We start from the raw sequence: 14,139 nt of genomic DNA on the forward strand, positions 1-14,139 counted from the left end.
ACAATTGATCCATTGTATGCAAGTTTTGATGCATTAGCCAATGCACCTCCACCTCCTTCATCTTCTCCCAACTTCCTGGTGACTTCTACCCTAAAGATCTGCATGCACAATGTTAACTGGTGCCAAACTATATTTTACTGCTGCTCCATTGCATTGGATGAACAGCCAGACAAGACGAATTTCTTGGCTGGTAGCAACATATGCTGTGATAGCACTCTAGTGAATACTCTGAACACTGGCCATATGTCCATGATGAAGAGGATGTTTTGGCCCACGCACTGATCCCCCATACTATGGCCATAACCCTGTTGTAATATCCTGCTAATTCCTTGTAGGAGACAAAATAGCAGCTGCAAACTTACCGGCTGTGATCGGATTTTCCCTTAAATCAACATAATCCAGGGCTTTCCACAAGAGTAGGGCAAGGTGGCAATTGCCATAATTATAGGCAGGGTGGTATTGAGCAGGTGCTGTCTGTCAAATGACTTGTGATATTTCTGTCACTGCTAAAAGGATTCCACAAGAACAGCCTGACACAATGGGGGATCACTGCTATGCATCACTAGGGTACTAAGGGTTGGTCGTCATGTCCCAAAACAGCTGTAGTATTTTTTGGTGTCATTATGCAGACTTCTGGTAGTATGTAGCTTGTCTGATGTTATGGGGAGGCTTGCACATCATATATTTTTGCTTTGTGCCATGTCTGCAGATGATGACACACCATATGGGAACATATGGGTTTGGTACTAATGTTGGTCCTTGGCTTTTCTCTTTGCACTGTTTTCCAGTAGAGAATGCAAGTAGACAATTAAGGTGTTTTTTATGCTCCATGAAGAACCACAACAGTTTTTATTTTCATTGTTGGCTAATAACACACAGTGGCCCTCATTACGACCCTTGCGGAAAGCGACTGACCGGAGCGCCACAGCGTAAATAGCGTTTCCGCCATTGTACGAAGGAGCAAAGTGCGGCCCATTCCGACCCATCGGGCACGAGCACCACGCCACGGCGGAAGTGCAAAGTCCGCGATGGCGGAAATGACCCCAAAACGGCCCACACCGACGCCGTACAGCGCCCTAGGTGCAATACCGCCACCCCTCTTAGCGGTCACCGCAGTGTGCGCCTACCGGAAAGTACGGTGCCCGGAAATATACGGAAACGGAAGTTAAAACATGGGCCCGGAACGGGAAACATCCCGGCGTACACCTATAAAAACACCAAAACAACACAACCACTAAAATCACTACCCTGAAACACACCCCAACCCGTCAACCACCCTAGCGAAACCAAGAAAAATGGGAAAAGTAGCGAAGAAAGCGTGCGACCGCAAGCGGCAGGTCCACTTCTCCCGTGAGGAACTCACCGTGCTAACAGAGACCCTCCAGGAGAATGCAGCCGTCGTCTTCTCCACGCAAATGACCAGGACGGCACTTGCAAACAAGAAGGCCATATGGGCTCTGGTGGCACAGCGGGTAAGTGCGGTGGGGACCGCACCCCGCACCCCACAGCAATGCCGCAAGCGATGGGACGACCTGCGGATACGCGTCCGCAGCATACTCTCTGCCAACCGCAACATTGCCACAGCCACCGGGGGAGGTCCTGAATCACCCATCAAGTTGACCCCCTGGGAAGAAATCTGTGCCTCCACCATCGGAATGGAGAGCATAGAGGGAGTCGGAGGGATGGAGAAAGGAGTGCAGACATCCGAAGATTCAGGTAGGTGGGCCAGATAAAACAATGCCAAATCCACACAGTCCATCCATGTGAAGTACCATGCGTCCACATAGTGCAACAGAAACACATGTCCAGGAGAACGCCCACACACATCGGCCTGATAGCGCACGTTAAAACCCACAATAAATACATAAATAATTAAAAACCCCTAATACACGCACTACACGTGCAGCAGGCACACCCTAACTGCAGGCTGCCAAACAACTGCACCCTCACTCCACACACAAATCAAAGCACCTCCAAGACCCCGACCCAAATCACCCTCAGGTACCACCCCAATGCATGTGATACAATGCCATTCCAATTCCCACTGACCCATCAATAACCCTCGCCCTCCTTTACTCCACCACAGGGTCCGATCCAAACGACGAGCTACAGGACACCCCTACCAGCACACCTGCAAAGAGGGCCAAGACCAACGGCCAGAGACCCTCCACCTCAGCTGCACGCATCAAGACACGGCAGCAGCACAAATCAGGTGGCAGCACAGAGGAGGGAACATCAACAGGCACCCCAGCAGCCAGCATGGCCACAACACCACCACCACAGGTCCCCCCAATGGATGCCACAGAAGGCACTGCCTCTGGTGGCAGCAGCACCATAGGTGACACCCCATTGATGGCAGCATGCTCGGACACAGAAGACGGGGATGTCGAGGTCAGATCCATCCATGACCTGTCCCAATCCCCCTGTCTGTCCCCTCCCGTACAACATGAGGATACCACGCAGGTGCAGCCACAAGACGACGACTGGCCATCCCCCACAAGCCCTGTGGCAAGGCAACATGAGGACAACAGCCCCTCTGTGACACCACCGCAAATGGCCATGGCCCAGCAGAGGCAACAGTCCCTCGACAAGTTAATCGTCCAACAGCAGCAAATGGCCACACTCCTCAAGGGCCATGCCGATGAATGTGGGGGCACCAAGGCAGACATAGAAACATCAACAGAGACACTTAGGGCAGAAATGGAGAGAGGTACAGAGACGCTAAGGGCACAAATTGAGAGTAGCACCGAGAGCCTGAGAGTCCAAATGGAGAGTAGCACCGAGAGCCTGAGGGGGGAACTGCATGCGACGTCCAAAGACGTATGTGCCGAACTTGCCGCAGTGCGCCGTGTGCTCACTGAGCTCTCGCAAACCCTTAGGGACATGCATGGACGTGAGCAGGCAGACACATCATCCGTTGCAAGTTCCGTCCAGGGCAGCCCCCAACGTAGATCTGGAAGGAACCTGCGCTCCACAGGCAGGGGTGCCCCTGATACCCGCAGAGGGGGCATGCAATAGCGACAGCCCACTGACAATGAGCATCTTTGGACACTGGTGTTCGGGGGGGAGGTAGGAGGGTGGAGGGGGTGTGTTGGGCTCACTTGGGTGGCGGGTCGATAGGGTGTTCAACATGATATCACATATGCCATAAAAAGTGCACGATCAACCAATGAGAAGTGTGGACATTGATCTTTGTGTACTAGGCCATCATAGGCGTACAGTCCATATTGTGCATGTCCCAGACACACGCAGTGCCACGAGTCCCGTGTCCATGTATCAGCCACCAGGCGTGAGTGCTAGAAGCATACATCAATGAGATGCTGACGAATGTCACAGGCCTCCGGTGCCTCGCAGACTCCATGAGGTGCTGCCACATCCCCACCCTCATCATGACCATCATCAGGTGCTTGCAGTTCTGCGTCAGGGGGCATGGGCACATTTCTACGTACGCACATGTTGTGGAGCATGACACATGCCATCACCATCTTTGCAACCTTCTCATGGCGGTACAGGAGTGCCCCGCCAGACCTGCTGAGGCAGCGGAAACGGGTCTTCAGTAGGCCGAATGCCTGTTCAATGACTACACGGGTACGTGAGTGGGCATGGTTGTAGTCCTCCTCATGCTGGTCCCGTGGGTTCCGGACTGGTGTGAGGAGCCATCTCTTCAGTGGATATCCAGCATCACCTGTATGTGGACGAGAAACGTATGATGTGGAATGCCATTGATACGTACGCACACCCCCCCCCCCTTCCTGGCAGGTCATTGACAATTCACATACCCCACATCATCATGCATGTAATGAGACTCACCGAGTAGCCAGGATCTGTTCCCTGCGTGTCGCTCCATGTAGCGTGGTATTGTAGAGTTCCTCAAGACCATAGAATCATGGGTTGATCCAGGGAATCGGGCACAACAATGTGTAATGATCCTGTTGGAGTCACACACCATCTGTACATTCAGGGAATGAAATTGTTTTCGGTTGCGGTACTGGGCCTCCATGGCATGTGGGACGACCAATTCAACATGGGTGCAGTCGATGGCACCAATGCAACCCGGTATGCCGGCAAGTGCATGGAATCCCACTTTTGTGTTGGTTATTTCCTGCTCCGAGCGTGGTAGAGAGATGTAGTCGTCTGCGTGCTTCAGGAGGGCATCGAGCACTTGCAATAGTGTCCGTGAGAACAGTGGCTGAGAAATGCCATGCAACTGTCCGACTGTGTGCTGGTAGGTGCCTGTGGCCAGGAAGTGGAGTACAGACACCACCTTCAGTAGGGGTGGGATGGCGGTTGGGCTATCTATCATGCTGACAAGGTCAGCCTGTGTCATGTCCACAATGGCGGCTATGGTGTCCCGGTCCAGACGGTAGAGGGTGTGGATCTGCTCATCAGTGAGGTTGAACGGATGTGCTCGGAGGCGTTGAATTGCGGGCTGCCTGCGTGGTGGTAGTGGCTGTGCTGGTGGGCCTTGCTGGCCCTGCCTTGGCCTCCTCCTCCTCCTGCGTCTCCTCCGTGCGGCTGGTTGTAGTTGGTGTTCGTCTACTTCTTGGAGTCGGAGCACTTGCAGTGCTATCAGGTCCCCCAGGGCCAACATCGCGAGTCCTGCCGGTAGCATTTCGGTGTGGTTGTGGGAGGAGACTGGCTGTGCAATTTATGTGTTTTCAGGCTGTATGGCCTCCACCTGTGGTGATTGATTCCACCTGTGCAAACTGCTCTCCCCTTTGGCCGAGCACGTCCCGCGCACAACGCTGCAATTCGGGGAATTGTATCTTGCTATTGCAATCATGTATTTGTACCCGATGGCCGTGTAAGATTGGTTGATATGTTCATTCTGCTGTGGTCCCATTGTTTCACATACTATCTGTGCAGTCGCGAACAGACTTGTGAGGGGTCAGTGGGACGTAGTACTCGAGTAACGGTGGGCCCTCATGCATCACTGTACCGAGTTGCAACGACGGGCGGGGCGTCCCTTTCGTGGGTGAAGGCAGTTGCCATTTTCACACACAGCCGCACTCGATGGAATAATTAGTGATTTCAAACGGCCACAGATGCCTTTTCGACGTGATGTTGCAAATGAGGAATTCGAAGGGCGGCGCTTTCGGTTTCCAGCTAGCGGCGAGGAGATGCCCACAGGTCTGACTGCAAATGTAACGTTCTATTGTTCTATGTCCTTGAGACAGGGCCCATGGCGAGGGAGCAATGATTGATATGAATAGTTTGGGATGCGCAATAGCTACGTGGGCGATGAGGCCGTCCGTTACCAAATACATGTTACTTCACAACACTGGAATTACGGGCTGGGGCACTGTGGATTTAGCAGGCTGCATAACGCACAGACTCAATGGATGTTTCTAATGTTATGTGAGTAATTATTCAGGCATTTTGATCCCGGGATGAGGGAATGATGGATGGATGCATGGGCAGGTGATTTGATACAGAGTTTGCCATGTACAGGGCTTCTTGGGATCTATCCGCCTCCCCTACGCTATGTGATGCAGGGCTGCCATAGTGGGACCATCGTCCATCTGGCCTTGTTGAGCCCTCCCTGTCTCGAGGCGCCCTCAGACACTCGTTTGTGATGGTGTTTGCACCTCGATATAGATGGTTATGAGTCGCAATTGGTTTTGGGGTGGTGATGTTCCTTTGGAGTGGGCTAGCATGCATATGGCTGTGGATTTCGTGTGATCATTGAAGTGAGTTGTTGGTATGTAGTTCTGATGGCCATTCTGTTCTTTTTCTTTTCTTTTGGTTGACAGGTATCTCCTCCCCTTTTGCCACTGCCATCTGTATGCCACTCCTGCAGATGGATTTTACTCCCGACACCTGCTGCTTCGTGTTAATCAGTGGAGCAGCATTACGATCTTATGGGACGATCGCCAATGGGCCACATGCCCTTACGCAGTACTGGTGGCTCGGAGCAACATTTCGGCCTTTCAGCTGGACTAGTGCCTCCCCATTGGGACGGCCCTGCGGTTCTGTGCGCTTCCATGTTGCCTTTTCGTACGTGAATGTGGCTCTGTGTACCATGGGGGAACAGGGCGACACACAGGTAGTGGCTGGTCATTTCTTGCGGAAGCAGCCCACAATGGTGATTGGTGTTTTGGAGTTCATGGCCTGATGGCTGTATGTGCTTTGTGATTTTGATGTGCATAAAATATCTATTCTGATTTGGCCCGTGTAGCGTTTTTCTTTGCAAGTGATGTGGCATATGCCTATTTGGGGGGCGATGTATTGTGAGGAGATCTGCATTGGGTTCCAGCTTCGGGGTTTAGTTGCGTGGTACTGTGCTGTGCGCGTTTGCCTACGAAGCCCAGTGAGGTCAGGGATGGGGGCTGCCAATATGCCAGTTTGAATGTTGTCATGCTCAGGGGCGGGGGATTGGGTTTTGTGTAACAGATGCCGGTCAGCCAGGTGGACTGGTTGAATGATGTGGTCTTCGGAATATTGCTGGTCACAGGTGCCTGTGTTTGCGTGCGTTTCTTGGTGGGGGACTGTGGTCATGTCCATTGGGATGGCTTCTGTATTCGTGCCATCTGTGCCCTGCAGCTCCCATTGGCCCCTCTTGTGTTTCTTTTGTTCGTTGGCATGCATGGGTGACTTGTACATTTCAATGGTTGCATTGTGGCTTCATTGCACCTACGGGGAGTTGTACTTTGTGGGCAGGGAGCGGTGTACAGGCACTCAGTGGGGCCGTTTACGGTTGATTCGCGATGCCGTACTTCTCGCCATGGCGGAATGGTACATTCCGCCATGCCTGATGGCGTTAGGTACATGTCCGCTAGGGTCGGAATTGGCGTACCGTTGCACCATGGTGGTGTTTGCGGTTTGGCATGGCGCGCGCGCGCGTGCTTGGTGCAGTTAGCGTTGGCGTTCACTACGGTGTCGCTAATGGCTTCGTACTTTGCGGTGACGGGTCATAGTCGCACCGAGCGCTATTCGATGGCGGTATTGCATTTCCGCCATCGTTTTTCGATTTCCGCCAGGGTCGTAATGAGGGCCAGTCTGTTCTGATTTCAGCATGATGGCCCATGCAATGGTGGTGGTAGTTTACTAGATAGCACCTTATTATGTGACATACTTCCTTATCTGTGGAAGAACGCTGTTTCTTGAGGAGAAAATATACAAGCGGTGGAGAGCTTCTATTTCTACTACACCCTCAATGTCCATGGTGTAATTCTCTTCCTTTTTATCACTTCCTTCCAATTGCAGCACATATTCAGGCTCTCAATCTCATGGTTTATATTCTTCATCTTGATCATCACCCATGCCATCATCACCATCATCAGCAACAGCATTATTGTCTGACGTATCAATACATGGGGTCTTGAGAGAGGAAGCCTAGAATTTTCAAACTCCTCCCACTTTTCAACAACTCCATGGGATATTCGATCCTTATTTTCAGTAGAGAGGTTTTGCACCCCTCCCTAACTCTGCTCCTGTGATAGTGAAAGGAACTGAAAAAGTAACCTTGTCTGTCGGTCTGTCTGGCTGTTCATCATCATGGTAAAATACATTTGCATATATTTATCCTGGGGTATGTGGTCCTGAGCGACTTGTAAGGAGGTGGAACATGGGTTAGTTGATAACTTCAATTGACCACATGCAATACTGTCATTCTCAGTGGTGGTGCTGTTGCAGATGTGAAACGACCATGAGCAGAACCATTGGCCCTGTTTCTGGCTCATTTGGGTGCTCCAGACATATTGTCCAATTTTGCTGTTCATTCACTGAATGATATCTCCCACTTCACTGGATTTCTGCTACCTTCCCCCACAAACATCATGAGCAAGAGTCCCACACAAGCTGTCCCAGGGTTTCTAGGCTCCTCCTCGCCCTTCCTGGTGTCACCTGATGGCACCTGTCTTGTTCTTTAACTTGAAGAGATTGTGACAGCCTCGTAGAATCATTGCTACTTTTTCACACAAAAATCATGTGAGCATGTTTCTCAAAAAAAAGCCTTCCTCAAAAATCTAAGAGCCCATGTGGCAGCAATTGACACATGTCTCGTTCACTCACTATAAAGGACAGCCACTGAATGGCATCTTCCATCTCCCTGAATCTCTGCTACTTTCTCCCAAAAATATCTTGCACGCGTAACACTCTCACACCCTGACCTCAGTGATTCACTGCTCCTCCTCCCCAGGTTCACAGATGGCATATGTCTTGAGCACTAATTACAAGAGATTGAAATTGAATGGTGTCTCCCGCCTCCCAGAATTGTGTACTATTTACTGCCACAGAAATCATGCAAGTGTAAGTCCCACACATGCTGCCCTCAGAGGTTTTCTGCTCTTCCTGCTAGTCCTCACGAGTGCCAATGAATGGCATGTGTTTGATTCTGAATAGTATCTCCCACATCCCTTGATCTTTGCTACTTTCACCCACAAATATCATGCAAGCTTGAGTCTCTCATAAGCTGACCTCAGGGTTGCTGTGCTCCTCTTGCTCCTCATTCATTGTATCTGATAAAGGCATGTTTCACACACATTTCAAAAGATGGACACTATGTCATGGGCACTGGGCTTGGGCTTCCAGTTAAGCACTATTTCCCCTTAATCCGTGGAGGGATGGGGGAGAAGCAGGCTGGAGCACAGTGGGTAGAGGCCTAGAAAGCAAGGCACGTATTAGACATCCACTCTGCTGCCCCATGGAAGAACCCTACATAGCAGCACCTTTAATTTGCAGACACTAGACACATCTCCATAGATAAGGCTCACTTCCCGTTCTAGCAACATGGACTTCCAATGCCCATGGCTGAACTATGCTGAGCGGTCTAGTCTCTGGGCATGGCTGCCTTTATAAGAGGGACTCCCAGGACCCCCCCTTGTTAATTTGCATATTCAAGTAACTTTGGGTCTCACCCTAAGTTACTAGGGGAATCCAGACGTGGACCCCTTGCTCACTATTCTTAGAGAGGCACAGCTCCTCCCTACTGATGAGGTCCAACCAGACCGAAACACGTGTCTGGGGATGCTGTTGGTACTCTTGTTCAGAGGAGAATTGCCTAGCATTTCGGTGCTGGACTGCCCCAGGGCAGGACAAAGACTGATATGTTTAGGATATTTCTTCTCTGTGAAAGATAGTGAGCTAAAGACTCTGGGTAAGTCTCTCGCAACCAGGACTAATGTCTGGCAGAAGGACTGCCAGGACCCCCCTTGTTAATTTGCATATGCAAGTAACTTTGGGTCTCACCCTAAGTTACTAGGGGAATCCAGACGTGGACCCCTTGCTCACTATTCTTAGAGAGGCACAGCTCCTCCCTACTGATGAAGTCCAACCAGACCGAAACACGTGTCTGGGGATGCTGTTGGTACTCTTGTTCAGAAGAGAATTGCCTAGCATTTCGGTGCTGGACTGCCCCAGGGCAGGACAAAGACTGATATGTTTAGGATATTTCTTCTCTGTGAAAGATAGTGAGCTAAAGACTCTGGGTAAGTCTCTCGCAACCAGGACTAATGTCTGGCAGAGGGACTCCCAGGACCCCCCTTGTTAATTTGCATATGCCCAGGAAGGAGCCTGTGCTTCGTGTGGCTTCTGTTAGCTCGAAAGCTACACGCTTACCGCGTTCCAACCTCTGCGAAGGAGGAGACAGTGTTCATCGTCCCAAGAGACTGCAATACTTACCGGTAGACCGTTCACAGCTCTCCGGAATGGATGCCCTTCTACAACCCGCACCTGTAACAGAAGAATCAAAGGACAATCTGTGAGTTTAAACGCAGATCTGACTCGCAAGTGCAACATGCCCGATCCAGACTCTAGTCCACTTACCTTTGCTCACGTGCACCTGTAAGTCATCAACAAAGACCATTCCAAAAACGGGTCACTGCGCATCAATGTTCCTGGTCAGCATTCACTCCGCAAGGGCAGCGCCAGTCTCCTGAACTTCTGCGGAGACAACAGAGAGCAAAGTAAGAACAGTGAAGATAGAACTCTGCACTGCACACCCCGTATGTCAACTCTACAAGATTCCTGACCGCACTAGAACTCACTGCACATCGGTGGGAAAGCCCTGCAACATATCGTACTACAGACAGCAGAACTTACCTGCTGTGCCACCACAGTAAGACTTATCCGCAGCACATCCGTCAACAGAACTTACCTGCAGTGACCATGACTGCATTACCTCTCTACCACAGTATCACACCAGTGAAACTACCTGCGGAGTCACCGCAGCAGGACCACCACTAACAGTATACAAGGCCAGTGAAGAAACTGGTCTTCAGAACTCAAAGTTGTGGTGCCCCTCTGTCCTGCAGGATGGAGAGTTCACCAATCTAGCCCACGAGGTCTGTCTCCCACTAAGCTGGATAGGCATCACACGCAAGAAGAACCAATCCAGCAGCAGGAAGGGACATCAGAGGTCCCTATCGCTCCTGTAGAGACCCAGGTGAGCATGACAAAACAAAAAGCTGTCCTTAAACCACTCTGCCTGAGCAATGGCAACCTCTGATGTAGACCAGTTATCACAGCTCTTGGGGGAATTGCGGGTGGAAGTACATGCAGCCCGCTCGGAAACAAAAGCGTTAAGGCGAGAGTTGGGGGTAAATAGGGATAGAACAGAGGAATTAGCCCGACAGCTACTACAGACACAGACAGGCCAAGCTCCCCTGCCAGGTGGGGTTACGTCAGCTCCAGCAACGCAGCCTGTGGCTCCTGTACAGGTAGTCATCCCAGGGAATATACCTTTAGTGTCTCCAGAGAGATTCAAGGAAGACCGCAGACAGTTTGGAGCCTTTATGAATCAGTGCTGCTTACACTTCCTATGCAAGCCTGGAGTATTTCCAACAGATCAGTCAAAGGTAGCGTTTGTACTATCGTATCTGGGGGGTCATGCAGTAGACTGGTCTGTCCCATTAGTCAACAGGGATGATCCCTTACTACGCAATTACCCTGGTTTCCAGCACGAGATGGAAAAACTCTTTGCCTGCCGTTCTCAAGGACACTGCGCGGCCAAACCACCCCGGAAGGCGATAGGGGCGATGGACAACAATAAAGAAAAGGATGAATCAGAAAACTCCAGCGCCCGGGAAATCTAGAGTTCGGTTTGTCGAGCACAGAAAAAAGCTTCCTGACCTCGCATTTTATGATCCCAGTAATCCTAGTAGACCAACAACAACCTTCCAAGATGCACGCCGTAGAAGCGTTTGTGGACAGCTGAGCTATTGGAAATTATATGGACTTGGGTACTGCAGAGAGGATTGGTGTACCAGTCCGCATGAAGGCGGTCGCAGCAAACATAACAGCAGTGGATGGAAATCAGTTGCTCTCTGGCCCAGTAACACAATGTACAGCCAAAGTCACACTACTCTGCCAAGATGTTCACAGGGAAAGCATCTCTTTTGACCTCTTTCCCACCCTACAGTTTCGGCTAATCCTCGGTATACCTTGGTTGGTGGCGCATAACCTGTGTATCGACTGGCGTACCCGGACACTGACCTTTGCTGGTGAATGTGAGCACTGTTAAGGGAAAGAGCAAGCACCTGGAAACTGGGTACCAATGTCCCTGGGGGCGGTTCCCGTGTTAGGGATGGTCGGGGATTTGCCCACCGAATATCAGGAATTTCGGGATGTATTTGCTATAGAACAGGCTAATACACTACCCCTGCACCGCTCCTATGACTGCCAAATCGACTTAAAACCAGGAGCCCAAGTCCCATGCAGCCGAATCTACACCTTGACAGAAGGAGAGAACACCCACTTAAAGACCTAGCTAGACCAGTACCTGGCGAACGGGTTCATTTAGCCATGAAAGTCACCTGCCACCTCTCCCCTCTTCTTTGTGCCCAAGAAGGAGGGAGACCTGAGGACGTGTATTGATTACCGTGCGCTGAACCAGGTCATGGTTAAAAACAGATACCCACTGCCATTGATCCCAGTACTGTTGGACCAGGTGAGACGGGTGCAGATTTTCACAAAGTTAGATCTTCGAGGAGCGTAACATCTGGTGCATGTAAAAGAGGGTGACAAATGGAAGACCACGTTTCGCACCAGGTACAATCTTTACGAGTACCAGGTAATGCCGTTCGGATTGTGCAATGCTCCAGCAGCATTCCAACACTTTATGAACAATGTACTACGGGAGTTGCTGGACGTTTGTGCAGTAGTGTTTATCAATGATATCCTTATCTATTCGGCTAACTTACAGGAACATATAGCACATGTGCGGGCAGTCCTCCACAAACTGCGTGAAAACTATCTATATGCCAAAAGTATCTATATTGCATATAGATATTCAAAATATGATTTTGAATATCTATATGCAAAACTGCACTTTCCAGGTTAGTGAAGTAGAGTTTCTAGGGTTTGTGCTATCACTGCAAGGCATCAGAATGGACAACAGAAAGGTGGAAGCAATTCTCACTTGGCGTTCACCCACATCCCAGAAAGGGGTACAAAGTTTTCTTGGTTTTGAAAACTTTTATCGACTATTCATACCGGACTTCTCACACATGGTGCATCCAATCACCACCCTCTTACGCAAAAATCGGAAATTTGAATGGACATCGACGGCAGAAGAGATGTTTCGAACCTTGAAGGACAAATTCACATCGGCCCCTGTACTACAAAATCTGCAGCCTGATCTCCCCAACATCGTGGAGACTGATGCTTCCAGTGTTGCCATGGGAGCGGTTTTATCCCAACGAAACCCAGAAACGGGTTGTCTATACGCTGTGGCCTTTTAGTCGAAGATATTTTCGCCAGCAGTACTAAACTATGCAGTCACAGAAAAGGAACTGCTAGCAATCAGAGACACTCTCAAAGAGTGGAGGCATTATCTACTCGGAGCCAAGCACACCGTCACCATTATGACACATCACTGTAATCTGCAGTATTTGCGTTCTGCGAAATCCCAGTCATCCCAGCAGTTCCGCTGGGCTTTGTTTTTGGCTGAGTACGATTTTGTGATCACGTATTGACCCAGGGTCAAAAAAGGGTAAAGCAGATGCATTGTCGCACATTGGTAAGGGCAAAGGCGCTTACCTCACCCCGGATCCAGTGGATGCACTTAAGGAAGCAGTTAGAAACAGTTTATGAACAAAAGAATTAAACAATGGAACAGGAAAGCAGCCCAGTTTTCTATCCAAGACGGATTACCTTTTCATCAAGAATGCCTCTATCTTGTGACATGTGCCTTACAGGAGAAGGTGATCACCAGCTACCATAGTTCACCTCTAGACGGTCACCCTGGAGTGGCTAAAACCTTAGAGAAGGTCAACTCCTGTGGAATCTGCGCTCAGAACAAAGCCTCAGGGCAGAAACCAGCCGGGTTATTGCAACCTCTGATGATTCCACCAGCACCCTGGCACACCATTTTGATGGATTTTGTCACAGATCTACCTTCTAGTTCAGATTCAACACCATCTTAGTGGTGGTTGACCTTTTTTCCAAGATGGCACATTTTGTGGCACTGAAGGGAATTCCATCAGCCTCAACTCTAGGCAGTCAATTCGTGTCGTAGTTTTGGAGAAAGTGTTGTGCTCTGGCTGGAGTGGAAATCCGTTTGTCCACGAGTCATCATCCCCAAACAGACGTGCAGACGGAACGCACAAACCGAACCCTGGAGCCGTACCTTTGCTGCCTTTTACACCAGATGAACCAAGCTTGGGTGGAAGTCCTATGGATGACAGAATACACCTACAATAATTGAACACACACCTCCACACAGTTGACTCTGTACTACACATGCAGACTTCTGTGCATGACCCTCCAGAAGCCAGCGGTCAAGACTCTACACAAACACATTACCAAGGCTGCAAAGGATGCAATCACACATCTCACAACAGCCAAAGAAACACAGCAAAGATACGCCGATCGTCATTGGAAAAGAGCCCCAAACTACCAAGTGGGGATTCCGTATGGCTGGCTTCAAAATACAATATGCTAAGAGGACCGAGGAAGTTTCAGTCCAAGTTCTTAGGGCATTCATGATCGAAGTGGTAATCACACTGGTGGCCATGAAACTAACTTTGCCTATATCCGGTTTTCCACGTTTTATTGCTAAAACCTGTACATCTAGGGACCCAAGTGCAGACCGCTCCTGCTCCAATAACAGTAGAAGAAGAACCGGAATACGAAGTCAAACCAATCCTGGATTCCAAGGTGATAGGAAAGAGACTATACTATTTGGTGGACTGTAAGGGG

The sequence above is a fragment of the Ambystoma mexicanum genome, chromosome 1q (assembly GCF_040938575.1).
Source record: "Ambystoma mexicanum isolate Mex_15411 chromosome 1q, UKY_AmexF1_1, whole genome shotgun sequence".
Lineage (NCBI taxonomy): Eukaryota > Metazoa > Chordata > Amphibia > Caudata > Ambystomatidae > Ambystoma > Ambystoma mexicanum.